Consider the following 16,330-nt stretch of genomic DNA (forward strand, 5'->3'; position numbering starts at 1 on the left):
CATCACCTCCACCAGCTTTGTTCGTAGTGATGCTTCCTAAGGCCCACTTAATTTCACATTCCAGCATATCTGGCTCTAGGTGAGTGATCACACCATTGTGATTATCTGGGTCATGAAGATCTTATGAAGATCTTTTTGGTACAGTTCTTCTGTGTATTCTTGCCACCACTTCTTAATATCTTCTGCTTCTGTTAAGTCCATACTATGTCTGTCCTTTGTTGAGCCCATCTTTGCATGAAGTGTTCCCTTGCGATCTCTAATTTTCTTGAAGAGATCTCTAGTCTTTCCCATTCTCTTGTTTTCCTCTATTTATTTGTGCTGATCACTGAGGAAGGCTTTCTTACCCAAGTCTGCTGCACCCAGAGCCCCTGCCCCTGCAACACTCCACTGCTGACCTGTACCTCCAGGAGACACTCAAACACAATTCTGTCTCAGTTTCTGTGGGGTCTCTGGGTCCTTGTGGACACAAGGTTTGTTTGAGCTCTCTGAGCGTCTCTGGCTGGAATAAGGTGCTCATTTTTTTAATGTGCTCGCTAAAAACTGCTTAATTGGTAATTCGAAAAAGAACATTCCTAGGACAGGGATGGGGGAGCCTGGTGGGCTGCTGTCTATGCGGTCACACAGCGTCAGACACGAACAACTGAAGTGACTTAGCAGCAGCAGGAAGACAGAGCCAATCCACCTGAGTCAATCTCACTTGTTCCCATCCATCCACACCATCCAAGTTCTACCCCAAAATGTGTTTCTGGTATATTCCAAAAAAGATATAATGAAATCCATTTTCTTCTGCAGGATATTTCATATGTTTCCAACTGATGGCCCCAAACTGGTCAAATCTGTCATTCTGTAAACCCATCCAGAGTTGCTTGTGATCTTTTTTTGGCATTTCATTGATTACTTGGTCATCATTTTTAGTTTATGATATTTATTTACACTGTGTCATCCTTCTTACAATGTCACATCCTAAAAGAAATCAGTCTTGAATGTTCATTGGAAGGACTGATGCTGAGGCTGAAATTCCAATACTCTGGCCACCTGATGAGAAGAACTGACTTATTTTGAAAACACCCTGATGCTGGGAAAGATTGAAGACAGGAGGAGAAGGGGACAACAGAGGATGAGATGGTTGGATGGCATCACTGACTTGACAGACATGAGTTTAAGCAAGCTCTGGGAGTTGGTGATGGACAGGGAAGCCTGATGTGCTGCAGTCCATGGGGTCACAAAGAGTCAGACACGACTGAGCAACTGGACTGAACTGAACATGTCACAGTAGAAACAGTTTGGGCACCATCTTGCAATGCCACTGTCAGAACTAATAGGGCCAATAATATTGTCTTTACCTAATTAGGTTATTTTAGGTGAAATCTAAAATGTGGGAAAACAGATATAGGGATTTGACTCTGAGGGCAGAACTGGGCTTCTGCTCCCAAAGCTAAGGCACCTTGGGGAAGATTTTCAATTCTAACCCATTCTCCTGGGCTTAATAAAAATTCCTCTCATGAATTTAATACTCCTCACCAAATATTATGGATTCTTCCTCTCTGACACATTATAAGAAAATTAGAACTAGATTCATTAGCAAGTATTAAGGCTTGCACTCCACTTATTTATCTCTCACTAAATAAGAATGGTATTTTTTTTTATTCCTTTACTTTCAGTTTAAAAAGTCATAGGGCTTTTTGCTGTCTCACATACAGGGTTATCGTTGATGTATGGCAAAACCAATACAGTATTGTAAAGTAATTAGCCTCCAATTAAAATAAATAAATTTAAATTAAAAAATAAATTTAAAAAGTCATAGGTTTTATTTGAGGTGAAAAAGAACTCTAGTTTTGTATCATTCAAGCTAAGAGATTAAAAAACAATATGTTTACTAGTGATTTTACTAAATCTAATTATGCTGTTAACATTTTTTAGGATAATCAATTTGAAGTAGCAGTAATCATTTATCTGTTCAGTATAGAATTGATATGCACTTATTATGAAAACTCAGAAATACATAGAACATACAGAGAAAAGCATAAATATAAATAAACAGCAAAAAAATTCCAAATACCAAAAGCCAATAAAGATAGCTATTGCAAATACTGTCAGCCTTTTTTAAAATTCTAAGCACTTATATTTCTAATAAGACAAATTCCTAGACCAACTATATATTTTCACTTCTGACATTTCTGCTTTTTACCTATGTGAAGTTTATAAGGATCACTGCATTTATCTCATGGTATACTTGGATTAATTTGCATTTCCAAAAGAAATTTTATGTCTCCATTTTTTTAACTTTCTTTTTCTTTCCTTTTTTTAATTCTTCCAGTTCTATTGAGATATAATTGATGTATAGCATTGTATAAGTTTAAGGTATATGGCATTTTGATTCACCTTCATACATCATATATCATGAGATGACTATCACAATAAATTTAGTGCATATCATGTAATGTTATGTAGCTACAAAATTTAAAGATAGATGCAAAATTAAAGAAACAGAAAAAAATCTGATGAGAGCTCTTGTGATTTACTCCCTCAACTTTCATTTACAACATACAGCAAGGTTAATTATATTTGTCATGCTGTATTCATGTCTCTGTTTTTATCTAAGTCTCTCAAGAAGATTGATAATTATTAGATTTTGTGTGTGTCTGTGTCTTTGTGTGTGTAATTCAATTCATAGTCAATAAAGCTTCTAATGCACCTCTTAGAAAGAGAAGCTAAGGAGTGAAGTTTACACCGGATTGCTTCCTGTACCACTTCATTCATCTGCTTCTACAAGAGAGCTACTAATGGATCAGGGACCCAGAAAAGCCAATCAGCCTGTGGCAGCAATCCAGTCCTCCTTCTCAGTGCTTTCTGCATGTGTTTGAGCAGCTGAGGAAAGCATCCAGGAGTTTCCGTCTTTCAACCAACCATCTAACAAAGGTTTGGCAAGGTTTATGTTTTATGAAATTGTACACAAGATAGTGTCCAGATCACACATATTTCAGTTCAGTCACTCAGTCATGTCCGACTCTTTGCGATCCCATGGACTGTAGCATGCGAGGTTTCCTGGTCCATCACCAACCCCCGGAGCCTACTCAAACTCATATCCTTTCAGTCAGTGATGCCATCCAACCATCTCATCCTCTGTCGACTCCTTCTCCTCCTGCCTTCAATCTTTCCCAGCATCAGGGTCTTTTCTAATGAGTTGGTTCTTTGCATCAGGTGGCCAAAGTATTGGAGTTTGAGCTTCATCATCAGTCCTTCCAATGAATATTCAGGACTGATTTCCTTTAGGATTGCATGGTTGGATCTCCTTGCAATTCAAGGGACTCTCAAGAGTCTTCTCCAACACCACAGTTTAAAAGCATCAATTCTTCAGTGCCAGCTTTCTTTATAGTCCAACTCTCACATCTATACATGACTGCTGGAAAAAGATCACACAAGGGGTACAAATTAAATTATATGTACTATGTAGGTAAGGAAGTAAAATGATCTTTGGCTTATTGTCTATAACATAAAATACAACTCATTCTCCACAAAATATCATCATGATCACTTAAGGTACAGCATTTAATAGTTTAATAGTATATCAATACAAATAAACTGTACTGTTTTGGCTTAACATAGAATCATTCTTACTGGACTCCACCACAGTGTCTTTCATCAATCAATCCAAAGAAATATTATTTTTTAAAGTCATATTAAAAAGCAGAGACATTACTCTGTTGACAAAGGTCAGTCAATCAAAGCTATGGTTTTTCCAGTACTCATGTATGGATGTGAGAGTTGTACCTTAAAGTTGAGGGCTGAAGAATGGATGCTTTTGAACTATGGTGTTGGAGAAGACTCTTGAGAATCACTTGGACTGCAAGGAGATAAAACCAGGCCATCTTAAAGGAAATCAGTCCTTTCCAATTAATATTCATTGGAAAGATTGATGCTGAAGCTGAAACTCCAATACTTCAGCCACCTGATATGAAGAACTGACTCATTGGAAAAGACCCTGATGCTGGGAAAGACTGAAAGCAGGAGGAGAAGGGATTGACAGAGGATGAGATGGTTGGATGACATCACCATCTCAATGGATACAAGTTTGAGAAAGCTCTGGGAGTTGGTGATAGATGGGAAGCCTGGCGTGCTGCAGTCCACTGGATCACAAAGAGCTGGACATGACTGGGCGACTGAACTGAAAGTCATATCACATGCATTATTGTATTTATTATAAGGCTTTAGTTGAGCATATTATCTATTATAATATCAAAGTATCATTTTATATCATGCACTGTCCAAAGGATTTCATAGAAGAAATTTGTTTCAAGTTTCAGTTCCAGAAATGCCTATCTTCTCATTGAGAGTAGGCTTGAATTTATCTTGCTATGTAATGAAATTATATAGAATTATGATTTGCACTTCTATCTGGCTTTAAGTAATTAGAGCTAAATATAGCTAAATGTATAGCCCATCTCTAATAGCTATGTGGGACCTATGCTGTGCATTTCAGACAATGTCATGAATTCCAGTTTTTGTTATCTTCCTATCATTTTTAAAATTTAATTAATTTATCAGCTCTTTATTTTAACTATTTTCATGGTTTCCACTATTTTAAGCAGCTTCAATTTCTTTGTGAAACAAATATAAGTTAATAATGTTTACTTGATCAGGCCTGATGCTTTTAAAGGAAATTCAGTTACTATTTTATCTGTTTTTATCTAACTCCTTTAATGATATATGTGTCTGTGCACATGTGAATTTGAATACTCTTTGAGTTTGTACAAGAATAAACACACTCAAAGCTCTTTTAATAGCATTGTCCTAATCTGCAATTTCTATTGAATTAGGAACGAAGAAAAAAATGTTCAAAATCCTTTATTTTTCATTTAGTTCATATACTCATAAGGATTTTTCAAGCAAATGTAACAAACAAGATAAATAAATAGATTTCTAAAGGGAGTTCAAATTAATAAGCCATAAGCAGCTTCACTAATCCAGTATAGAAAATTAGTTCTTAAGAAATCTCTTGGTAATCCACTTTCAAACCTCTCCAGTTTGTTCAATAACAATATAAGTTTATAAAGGTTCCAGAGTAAGTAACCTCTCTGTACCATGGTTTCAATGTTCAGCTTATAATTAAGCACTTGAAATGCTTGGGAATATACTTTTCAAGGTATCAACAAACTGTATAATTTATTTCTCTCTCCTTCAGATAAATATTATGAATGTGTCAGCACGAGCCATAGACTTCTACAATGCAGTATGCATAGTGGGTTAGTCAGCATTATCTTCACTCGGTTCTGCTTAGGAGACAAAATTGAGATTATATAAATTAAAATACTTTATCATTTTTTGATTCTCTTACTTTATTTTGTATGCTTAAAAATGTAGCTGTTCTTCAAAAGTAAAATCAAGGACAGATTTTTACTCTGTGAATGATATAAGCGTTCATAAAAGTATAAAGGTAATGTTCCATTCATGTAGGAGAACATGATATTAAAAGTGAAACTAATGCAAGCAATATGGCAGAACTTATAATATTTTCAAGAGAGAAACATCTTCAGAAGTGAGATAATTTGGCCCCTTTGTTTTGTAGGTGATGCTATTAGCCAGGAAGCTGAGTAATTTCCCCAGTCACAAATAAACTATGAATGTCTTGAGGCATGTAACTTGAAGGACAGAGGGTATTTTCAAGCATGTCTGGATACAGAGAATAAAAGACCTCACAAGGACTCTGGCTTATCCATTATGTTCTCTGTATTGCTATACCATGGTAAAATTCTCAGCTCTCCTCCACATGATGGAAAGATGGCTGCCTACACTTTTTAGCTTATACATCATCCTAAACACAATGTCAGTGGGGGAATACTTTATTTCCAGTAGTTTCAACAAAAGTCCTAAATACAGGCTCTAGGACTCAGATTGCATCACCTGCTCACCTTTAAATTAACCCCTGGGATATGATGCTTTAGTTTCTCAAGCCTATGCCCCATGGCCATAGGGTTTGAAGCAACTTCACTCAAATCACATTAGAATATGCATGAGGAAAGATTGGTTTTGTCAGAAGACATGAAAACGAGTACTGTGCTTAGTTGTTCAGTTGTGTCTGATTCTTTGCTAGCCCATTGACTGTAGCCTGCCAGGCTCCTCTGTCCATGGGAATTCTCCAGGCAAGAATACTGGAGTGGGTTGCCATGCCTTCCTGCAGAGGATTTTCCCAACCTGGGGATCAAACCTAGGTCTCTCACATTGCAGGCAGATTCTTTACAATCTGAGCCATCAGTACTGGGCATGTTAAAAATGACAGATGCTCACTGCAGTGCGCTTGTTAAACAGACAGAAAAGTTTGAGGACCGTTTCCTTTCTGATTCTTCCTCTTTATTCCTCATAAGAAGTTGTTATGAATTATTTTCTACTAAGCTGACAGGAAGGAGTACACTCAAATAGTAGGTAGAATCACAATGTGGTACTAGATTTTGCATGGACATGTTTCTCTTCTATCTCTCTATCCAAGGGACAGAAATGCTAAGTGGTAGATCTGCTTTCAAAATGCAGAAAGATTTCTCAGGCTTCCTCTCAATTTCTCTCTAGTCCATTTTTCCTGTGCTAACTTAATTCACAATGGTAAGAGCCAAGCAAAGCTTTTGATGTTAAGCAGGGAAAGTCTGGGGAAAAGAGTGCAGTTTTTATTAGAATTAGTACTTAAGCTGGTAAAGAATCCACCTGCAATGCAGGAGACCTGGGTTCTATCCCTGGGTTGGGTAGACCCCCTGGAGAAGGGAAAGGCTACTCTTCTCCCAGTATTCTGGCCTGGAGAATTCCATGGACTGTATAATCCATGGGGTTGCAAAGAGTCAGACACGACTGAGCGACTTTCATTTTCAGTTCACTTTTTTCCTCATTTGCTTTGACCAGTGAATACTGTATGTGCTGCATCTAATCAGATGCTTACTGGCTGGTGTGTTTGGCTTGTGGTTTTGGGCTCCTGTCATCTGTCATCAGAAGATCTTGCCTACATCTCAGAATGAAAGATATGTGGAACAGATATGAAACTGACTTGCAGACTGAAAAACAGCCACCCCAGTCAACTCCCAGACCCATATTCATTGTAAGGCTCTCACTGTAAGTCACTGGGGTTGTTGGGCTGTTTGTTAGGCAGATCTATCACCCCAAAGTGACTAAAACAACACATTATAGAAGCTGTCTACATTATGATTTATGCCAGAGACAAATCTAAGAAAAATGTTATTTTAAAACTTTAGAGCCAAGATTCAAATGGTCTCTTTTCAGAGTACTATTATAATATTAAAATAATTTTTTTTGAGTTAATATACACATTTATTGGTAAAGTAAGGTTTTTTTTTTTAATTTTATTTTATTTTTAAACTTTACATAACTGTATTAGTTTTGCCAACTAAGGTGGAGGGTTCAGGATGGGGAACACATGTATACCTGTGGCGGATTCATTTTGATATTTGGCAAAACTAAAATAATTTTTTTAAGTCTAAAAGCCAAAGTAAGATTAAATTAACTCAAGATTAAATTAAACACTCACTTATTTGTGTATTTCCTACATTTTGAAGTTGATATTGAAGTAAATGCAGGATTTTTAATAATACCCTTCCCTCCTTTTTTCCTCATATACTTCACACATCAAATATTATAGTCTCTGGAAACCCACACACTTCATCCTAATCTGTCTTTAATCCTTAATCTATACTCTGTTTCTTTTCTTTCTTTCTTTCTTTTTTTTTTTTTTTTAACGTCAGACGGGTAATGTGCCAGTGTCCTAACAAGGTTTAGTGGGGAGGCACATGTCACGCAATAGCGTGAACATCCAATCATCACGCTCTCTTTTCTTCCTTAATTGACAAAGTATCAAATAAAATGTTTTGGCAAACAAGGATCTCCCTGCAAAACTAGGTGGGAGATACTAAGCCAAATCAGACAAATCAGAATTCTCTTTCACAGGGAGAGAAAACTGATAGACTTTTTCCTATGTTATGCTTGGGAACTGCTTGGGAAGAAATGATTAGTCAGAGCCAGTATTTGGGTATATTTGCTCCCTCAATCCTGTTCATGTCAGTCGCCAAATGTCGTTTTAATATGAAAAATTTCATTTTATTCTCATTTTGTTTGTCTGTCCTTGTATTTTATTGAATTTTTAATTCTGGAAGAAAGGTAGTTTTATTTCAAGAAATTAAATAGTCCAAATTTATAAAAAAGAAAATGTTCAGTTCAGTTCAGTTGCTCAGTTGTGTCCAACTCTTTGCTACCCCATGAATCGCAGCACGCCAGGCCTCCCTGTCCATCCATCACCAACTCCCGGAGTTCACTCAGACTCACATCCATCGAGTCAGTGATGCCATCCAGCCATCTCATCCTCTGTCGTCCCCTTCTCCTCCTGCCCCCAATCCCTCCCAGCATCAGAGTCTTTTCCAATGAGTCAACTCTTCTCATGAGGTGGCCAAAGTACTGGAGTTTCAGCTTTAGCATCATTCCTTCCAAAGAAATCCCAGGGCTCATCTCCTTTAGAATGGACTGGTTGGATCTCCTTGCAGTCCAAGGGACTCTCAAGAGTCTTCTCCAACACCACAGTTCAAAAGCATCAATTCTTCGGTGCTCAGCTTTCTTCACAGTCCAACTCTCACATCCATATATGACCATTGGAAAAACCATAGCCTTGACTAGAGGACCTTTGTTGGCAAAGTAATGTCTCTGCTTTTCAATATGCTATCTAGGTTGGTCATAACTTTCCTTCCAAGGAGTAAGCGTCTTTTAATTGTGTCTTTTAACTTCACACCTCCAGTTCCACTATCTCTGAAGTAATCGGGGCCCAGTGTTAAGAGTATGCATTTTGAAATATTTATCTATATAAATATCTCATGATTATCTACTTTTTTCCTATAGAAATGAACTCATAGACTTTCATCTAAGAAGTGCTTTCTTTTCTTCCATATAATAAATAAATGCCATTTATTTTACCATTATAGAGTAGAGCAAAGTTAATGGGGGAGGATGTGTAATCTTATAGGCAAGATAGAATGAATTATTTGAGTCAACTATATAATTTGCCATATGGTCTTTAGTAATGTGTGTGCTTATGTGCTTCTGTTGAGATCTTTGCTCTTTTGATTCTTTTCCTTTATTGCTTCAGAACTTCCTGATTCCTCAACAAATCTCTGGGACAAAATGATTGTATGCTGAACACAGGTCAGAAATATTGAGCAGAATAGGTAACTTATTTTGTGATATGCATTCAGAAATTTAGAAAAACTCAGCAATCACTTCAAATTCCTCTGAAATTGCTTGCTAACATTTCTTTGTCTTAAAGTAACTTTAAATAACACTGAGAGGGCTAACATACTGTCTCATTAGAATTTTACATATTATCTTTAATACTTTTGTCAAATTGTGCACGAGAGTAATTTTTATGTAGAAAAAATGAGTTAAACAGTAATCTCAAATTATATATTAAACTAACTAAAATCTAAAAATGCCTCAAGGAAGATTGAGTAAGTAAGGGCAAATTCAACTAAATTAACTTCATAAAAAGGGAGACATAAACAGATGATTTTACGTTGATATTTTGGAAAGCAAATACACTTCAATATGTTGTATCAGGCAAGGGCCTAAGGTACTTGAAATATTCAAATCATGCTTTATCCTTCAGCCTGAGAATAGATGGCAGAATAAGCCAAAATAGAGTATACTTTAATCTTTCAGATTCAGTCAAATTTCATGGTTGACAGAGCCAAATTTTGTGAGCCTTTCCCCTAGATGCAGGACTCTGGGAGTCACCACTTTCCTTTCCAAGAGAAAGAAAGCAGTTAAGTATAGCAAAAAGCAGAGCATCTGAGTTCCCCTTAGAATGTAGGTACATTTCAAAACAACCATTCTTTAACTGATGATTGTGAAACAGACCCCAGCAATGAATGTAAAATCATTCTTTGTGTCATAAAGTACTTGACAAATGAACCATCTTAAGAATATGCCTATTTTTTAAATAAAATAAAAAATGTTTAACTGTGATGAGATCCTGATTCTAAGCCAAAAAAAAAAAAAAAAAAAATTCTTGGAGAACGAACACCTTAGCTTATCTTAAGCAAAAACATTAGCTTTATGGATTTTTATTTCCCTTTGACCAGTTCCCCACAGCCTGGAAGTGCCACTGCAGAAAGATCTAAGTGGATCTAACTAACATTTTCCTTCCACATCCAGGCAGAAATCACTATAATTGCACACTTGTCTTTCTGACTTGAACTTTATTTTTTCAGAGACATTTCCCTAATCATAAAAAAATGATCTCTTAAAGTCATAGGGAAGTACTGTGCAATTGATACTGTGAAATCTAGCAACAGAGGGAAAGCCTAACATTTGATGTGTCCCAGGATTTTAAATAACTTGAGTGATAGATTACTCTCCAAAAGTAACAATAAAATGGGTAAAACATAACTAAAAAGGAAAATTTTAAACATACTTTCTAATAGTTCACATAGGATTATCAAACATCAAAGTTAAGAAAATATGGCCCTATAATTATATAGGGTATTCATTAAAATGGGATATAGTTGGTATTAAAACAGACTATAAAAGGAAAGTTCAATGCCTGACCCTGATGCTGGGAAGGATTGAAGGCAGGAGGAGAAGGGGATGACAGAGCATGAGATAGTTGGATGGCATCATCAATTCAATGGGCATGAGCATGAGTAAACTCCAGGAGATGTTGAAGGACAGGGAAACATGGCATGCTGCAGTCCATGGGGTCGTGAAGAGTTGGACACAAATGACCAACAACAATATTATTGAATAATCTGAAATCAGTGATATTAAAAAAAGCCAACGATCATTTTTTATGACCATCCTTAAAACTGCTGCTGCTGCTGCTAAGACGCTTCAGTCGTGTCTGACTCTGTGTGATCCCAGAGACGGCAGCCCACCAGGCTCCCCCGTCCCTGGGATTCTCCAGGCAAGAACACTGGAGTGGGTTGCTATTTCCTTCTCCAATGTGTGAAAGTGAAGTCACTCAGTCGTGTACGACTCTTAGCGACCCCATGGACTGCAGCCTACCAGGCTACTCCATCCTTGGGATTTTCCAGGCAGGAGTACTGGAGTGGGGTGCCATTGCATTCTCCATCCTTAAAACTAGCTCTGCCAAATTATTTTTCTGGTAGTAAAAATCCATTCTGATCTAATATCAAGGCATTAGTATTTCATTTACACCCTTAAGCTCTCTTGCTCCCTCTGCTTGAGCCTGTCTCAGGCTCAGAAATCTTTAATCTGAGAGAGGCCACGATTGGATTTTCACTATTTCCCCATTTTATTCTCCTCCCCTTTCTCCTTGACTCATTTTGCTGACTTTTGGGTTAGAGACAGGAAAGAACAGCAATTTGGTATGTGTAAAATAAAGAAATAAAATAGGTTACCTATATTTGAACACCTGAGTAAATTCTAATTTTTCCCTCATTTATTCAAATAAAAATGAGTTTAGAAAAGAAAGGGAAATGTCAAATGGCAGTTTTACTTATCTGACATTTTTTCTAGGGTTCTTGTCATGACAGCAGATTTCAAACCACTGAATGCTACATGTGTGCCATATAGTTTGATCTTACATGCAATCTCTTGTCCAGCAAACAGATCTTAATAAAAATACATTGATGAGGACTTCATAGGTCAGTTGAGATAAAAATGAAAAAGTCACAAATAGCTAGAACTTTTGTTTCTGCACCAAATAGTTCTTCTGAGCTTCAGGCTCAACTTCAACTCTATTTTATTATTGTATGAACAAGACAGACCAAGATTCCTGACTTCACAAAATATACATTCTGCTGAGTGATAACAGACAATAAATACTAAATGTAAACAATTACATATTGTAGAGTGTGTTCAAACTTGTGAGATGTAATAGAGGAAAAGGAAAACATAAGTCAGGTCTAAAGGGGATACAGAATGTGCAAGTCACGGGGGAGGGTTTGGTCAGCAGATTGCAATGTTAAATAGGATGGTCAAGGTAGACTCATTGAGAAAGTAATATCTGGGCAAGACTGGAAGCAGGTGAGGGAGTGAGCCAAATGGAAGAAGTAACAGCTGATGCAAAATTCCTAAAGTTGGAGCTCACTCAAGTAAGAGCAAAAATGCCTGGTGGCTTGAAGCTCAGTGACTGAGAGGGGAATATGAGATGCTATGTTCCTAAAGCTAGGGTGCCAGTGAGGTGTCACATCAGGCAGCATCTCTTCAGTCACTGGAACACTTTGACGTTTTATTCGTGAAATGAGATAGATCACATGAGCTGATTTAGTTTTGAAAAGATCACTCTGCCTAATCTGTTGAGAAAAGACAGGGTATAGCGAGGGACCTTGGATCAGTGTAGACTAAATTCAGTACTATGGTAGCATGCAACCCTAAAATTTCAGAGGCTTAAAAAACCAACGAAAAATGAAAAGTTTCTTTCTCACTCACATCACATAGCCATTGGGCTAAACTGTGGCTCTGCTCCAACATTGCCTTCTCTATGGGATCAGGCTGATAGAATAGTTGCTATCTGGGACAATGCCAGCCACATAGCAAAGGCAAAAGAGAGACAGGCTGACCAAGATCCATCTCTCAAAGCTCCTGCTCACAAGTGTACTCTCTAAATTACTTCCAAACCCATCTCATTGACCACTGCAAGTCATGGGGTCAAATCTGACCTCAGAAGACAAGAAATCTAAAATCCTTCCACCAAAAGGAGAAAAATCTCAAGTCACACAACTATTTTGAATAATAATATGATTTTCCAAAGTGAACGAGAGGAAAATAAAGGGAGATTACCTAGAAGGTTATTTCTATGCTTTATATAAGAGATGAAAATTACTATTTCTATATCAGTTACCTATCAAACAATGAAATCTGGAAGTTTCCAAGGGTATTATATAGAAACAAGCTGGAGACATGACAAAGAAGAAAGACCTATAACAGAAAATATTTAAGATCAAGAATGGTATGGAGGAAACTCACTGAGGGAAAAAAAAAAAAAAAACTGACAAAAAAAAAAAAAAAACAGCCACAAATCACAGAAGTATTATAAATATTAACTTATATCTAAACATTTCAGATACACAACTCATTTTCATTAGTACTTATAACTAAAATTCTCTAGGAAAGATTCCAAATAAATTTATTTCTAGTGAAGAAAATGTGGTGACCTAAGTATTGCTTTCTGTAGACTTAACCGACCTTGTAATTCAGAAGGAACAGTTTCTCAATAACATGCCAATTTTGCCTCTTTTATTCAATTTGCTTTGTTATCTTAACTTGACAGCAGGATCTCTCTGTTAAATCAGATATTTCATTATCCCCAGTTTCACTACGTGTTGTTGAGTAAGCTAGAAAGGTGACAAAATTCAATTTATACTTCCTGTTCCTACTCTTACATCTTTCCTTTGTAGATCCTTCTGCACAATAGTGAATCCCAAAGTTTAACATAACTATAACCTTTCTTTTATCCACCACAATTGGTTTATTCATTTATGTTTATTCCTAACATGCTCCAGGGAATATGCTAGATAATAGGGATACTAACATCAAAAGAACTACTTCTGTGCATGAGGTTCTTAAATTCCAGGGATAAAGATAAACTGGATTTATTGAGGTTATTGCTTGTTTGGAGGAATATGTGATGTGCAAAGATAACAGAGAAAGGAAAGTCAAACTCCACATAAGGAGACTTCAAAAAGAAGAGATGCTTTAGTTAAGTCAGTGTAAAGAAAGGGTGATAATTTTTTTTTTTAATGCAGTAAACAGAATTTCAAGCAGAAAGAAAGGCATATAAAAAGACGTGATAAAGTTAAAAAAAAGTATTTGAATAATAGAAACAAATGGATGAAAATATGGAAAAGGGCATTGCAGGAAGATACAAATGAACAGATAAAGAGATGAGATCACAGAGAAGCTATTATGTCAAGATTAAATACCAAACAAGGAGGGATTGAAGAGAGTCAAGGAAGAAAATAACATCATTTAATGTTCATGGCAGTTAATGATTGCTTTCAATAAATGATCATTATTTTTATCACTGTTTGTGAAACACAGGAAAACATCTCTGCACTGAATAGTCATTCATGGAAGTCTGTGCTGTCATTCAAAAAGCAAACCAGGTCTGGAGGCCCACCAGAACTCTGATCTTTACAATTTTAGAACTAGAGTTTTTCTCTGTTGCCTTCTACTCTCAGAATTTCATGGCACACCTCTCAGCATCTTTATGTTAATTTCACAGTTCTGCAGCAATGGTTCTCAAAACTTTTGGTCTCAGGATTTTAAGATTTTAAAATTCAGCAAGTACTCTGAAGAAATTTTGTCTGTATGGGTTAACTATATCTGAAAATAAAACGTTTTAAAATATTTGCTTATTAGTCTATTTAAAATATCAGTAAAAATGCCATTGCTACTAGCTAGTCAAGATGGTTTTATTAGGTAGTTAGAATAGGAAACAGGAGTCCAAAATGGCGGTGGCTAAAAGACAAGGCAGGGAAAGCCCGTGAAAATAGAACAAAGGAAGGTCAAAAGAAGGTCCAAGAACAAACAGCACTCCTGGCTAAGCCCAATTTGCATAGGGCAGGCCCAGGGGGAGGAAAAAAACATATAAAAGAAGGAGCTACAGCGCTTTCTCTCTCTCCCCCACGTGTGTGTGCTCTTTCCCTCTCTCCTTCTCCCTCTTTCTCCCCCTCACACTGGCTCACTCCTCCACTGTCTTCTCTTTGCGTCTTTGGGTTGGCATGCCCTCAAGCTTCGAGGATGGATTCTCCTGCTGTCTTCTAAATAAAATAGACCTGTAACACTGATTTGTCTAAGAGCTATAACGTGGTTTGTCCACGATCTGAGAGCTGTGACGCGCCGAGGGCTTTAATGTCCGTCACTCCAAATCTTTGTTGTGATGAGACAGAACTGAGGAGACTACACTAGCCTGACAGTTTTATTTTATTTATTTATTTTTTAGTGGTCTTTTTTTTTTTTTTTGGCTGCACACCCAAACCCTCAGCAGTGAGAGCTGGAGTTCTAATCACTGAACTGCCAGGGAATTCCCAGGAGTGCTTTTATACTTTTACAAGTTTCATTAATGTCTTGCTTGATGAGCAGATTCTTTCATCTGCTTTCAGTCAGCTGCAACATGGTTGGTTGAAGTTCATGAAGATAATGTCCTCACACACATACATATTGCTAGAAAATGTAAAACCCTTTCATATAATGGTGAATAATCTTTCATAATAATATGTCCAAACTCAGTAAATGGTTTCACAAACTTTGTTGTGATGTGCAATCTGAAAACATGTCAATGCACTTTTTGCACTGTTACATTAAAATCTCTTAATTTATCTTTCATTTAATGAGTTTTTGCCCTTGCAAGATTTTGTTACCTCTTCCATTGGTCATTTGTAAAATATTTGTTCCTTGAGTTAGGCAGATATTTCAAATTTGGGCACATATATTATACTATATATTAAAAAACCACATATTTGATAATATCTCATCAGAAAATCTCAAGTATTGTAATTTTCCAAGCTTACAGTGGAAGATGCAAATTTCCCAAAATTATTGTTTTTCTTTGAAAATTTAATTTTTTATTAAATACTTTTATTTAAGAAAATTTATACCAAATATCTGAATTAGAATAACTACTTTCTCTGTTAGCCATTTCTGAAATGAAAATGGTGTTTCATGAAAAAAAAGAAAAATTAGCTAGTTCAGCTCAGAACTGAATCACTCCAGGGTTTTTCCTTGAGATAACCACCATACTTCAGTGTATGCCTCATGCATACTTCCTATTTCATCTTATACACTATTTTAATCTTTTTTCTATTAGGTTGCCTTCCTTTTTTTAATGATATGTATGAGTAATTTGTATTCTCTTCATTGGATACAAAAAGTTTCTTCACTGAATCTATGTATTGCAAATATCTTCTTTTACTCCACGGCTTGCCTTTCCACTCTTTAAACAATATCTTCTAATAAGCTTAAGTTTTGAATTTTCAATTAGTTTATGATTTTTTTCCTTCCATGGTTACTGATTTTCTGTCCCATTTAAGAAATCTAATTCTATCCCAAGGTCATAAGGATACTTTCCTATGTTTACTTCTCAAAAATGTTTTCTAATTTTAAGTTTAAGTGTTTTATATGTTTAAGTGGCTTCATTTTAGGTATGTTAAATATTCTGATGCTATGACAAGGACATATAATTTTCTCACTTTCTATATTTTATTATGTCTATATAAGAATACAATTGAGTTTTATATATCTCTGTATCCAGCAACTTTGAATCATTAACAATAATTCCTATAGTTTTGCTGTAGAGTTTTTAAAACTTTTCCATATACAATTATGTCAC

At 36.2% G+C, this 16,330-nt stretch overlaps 1 long non-coding RNA gene and 1 other non-coding gene across 2 annotated transcripts in view; both read right to left on the reverse strand.

Annotated features, from left to right (window-relative positions):
• Nucleotides 1–4,907: 4,907 nt before the first annotated feature.
• The window catches only part of LOC123330649, a 443,928-nt gene continuing 432,505 nt past the window's right edge, over nt 4,908–16,330 (reverse strand). Inside the window, exon 11 of the long non-coding RNA XR_006546723.2 lies at nt 4,908–5,270. This is a non-coding gene — a long non-coding RNA (uncharacterized LOC123330649). The remainder of the gene's footprint in view (nt 5,271–16,330) is intronic.
• Nucleotides 7,734–7,849, reverse strand: LOC112583139. Its single transcript, XR_003107483.1, has one exon. It is a non-coding gene; the product is annotated as a small nucleolar RNA U13 (small nucleolar RNA).

Source organism: Bubalus bubalis, chromosome 2 (genome assembly GCF_019923935.1).
Source record: "Bubalus bubalis isolate 160015118507 breed Murrah chromosome 2, NDDB_SH_1, whole genome shotgun sequence".
NCBI lineage: Eukaryota > Metazoa > Chordata > Mammalia > Artiodactyla > Bovidae > Bubalus > Bubalus bubalis.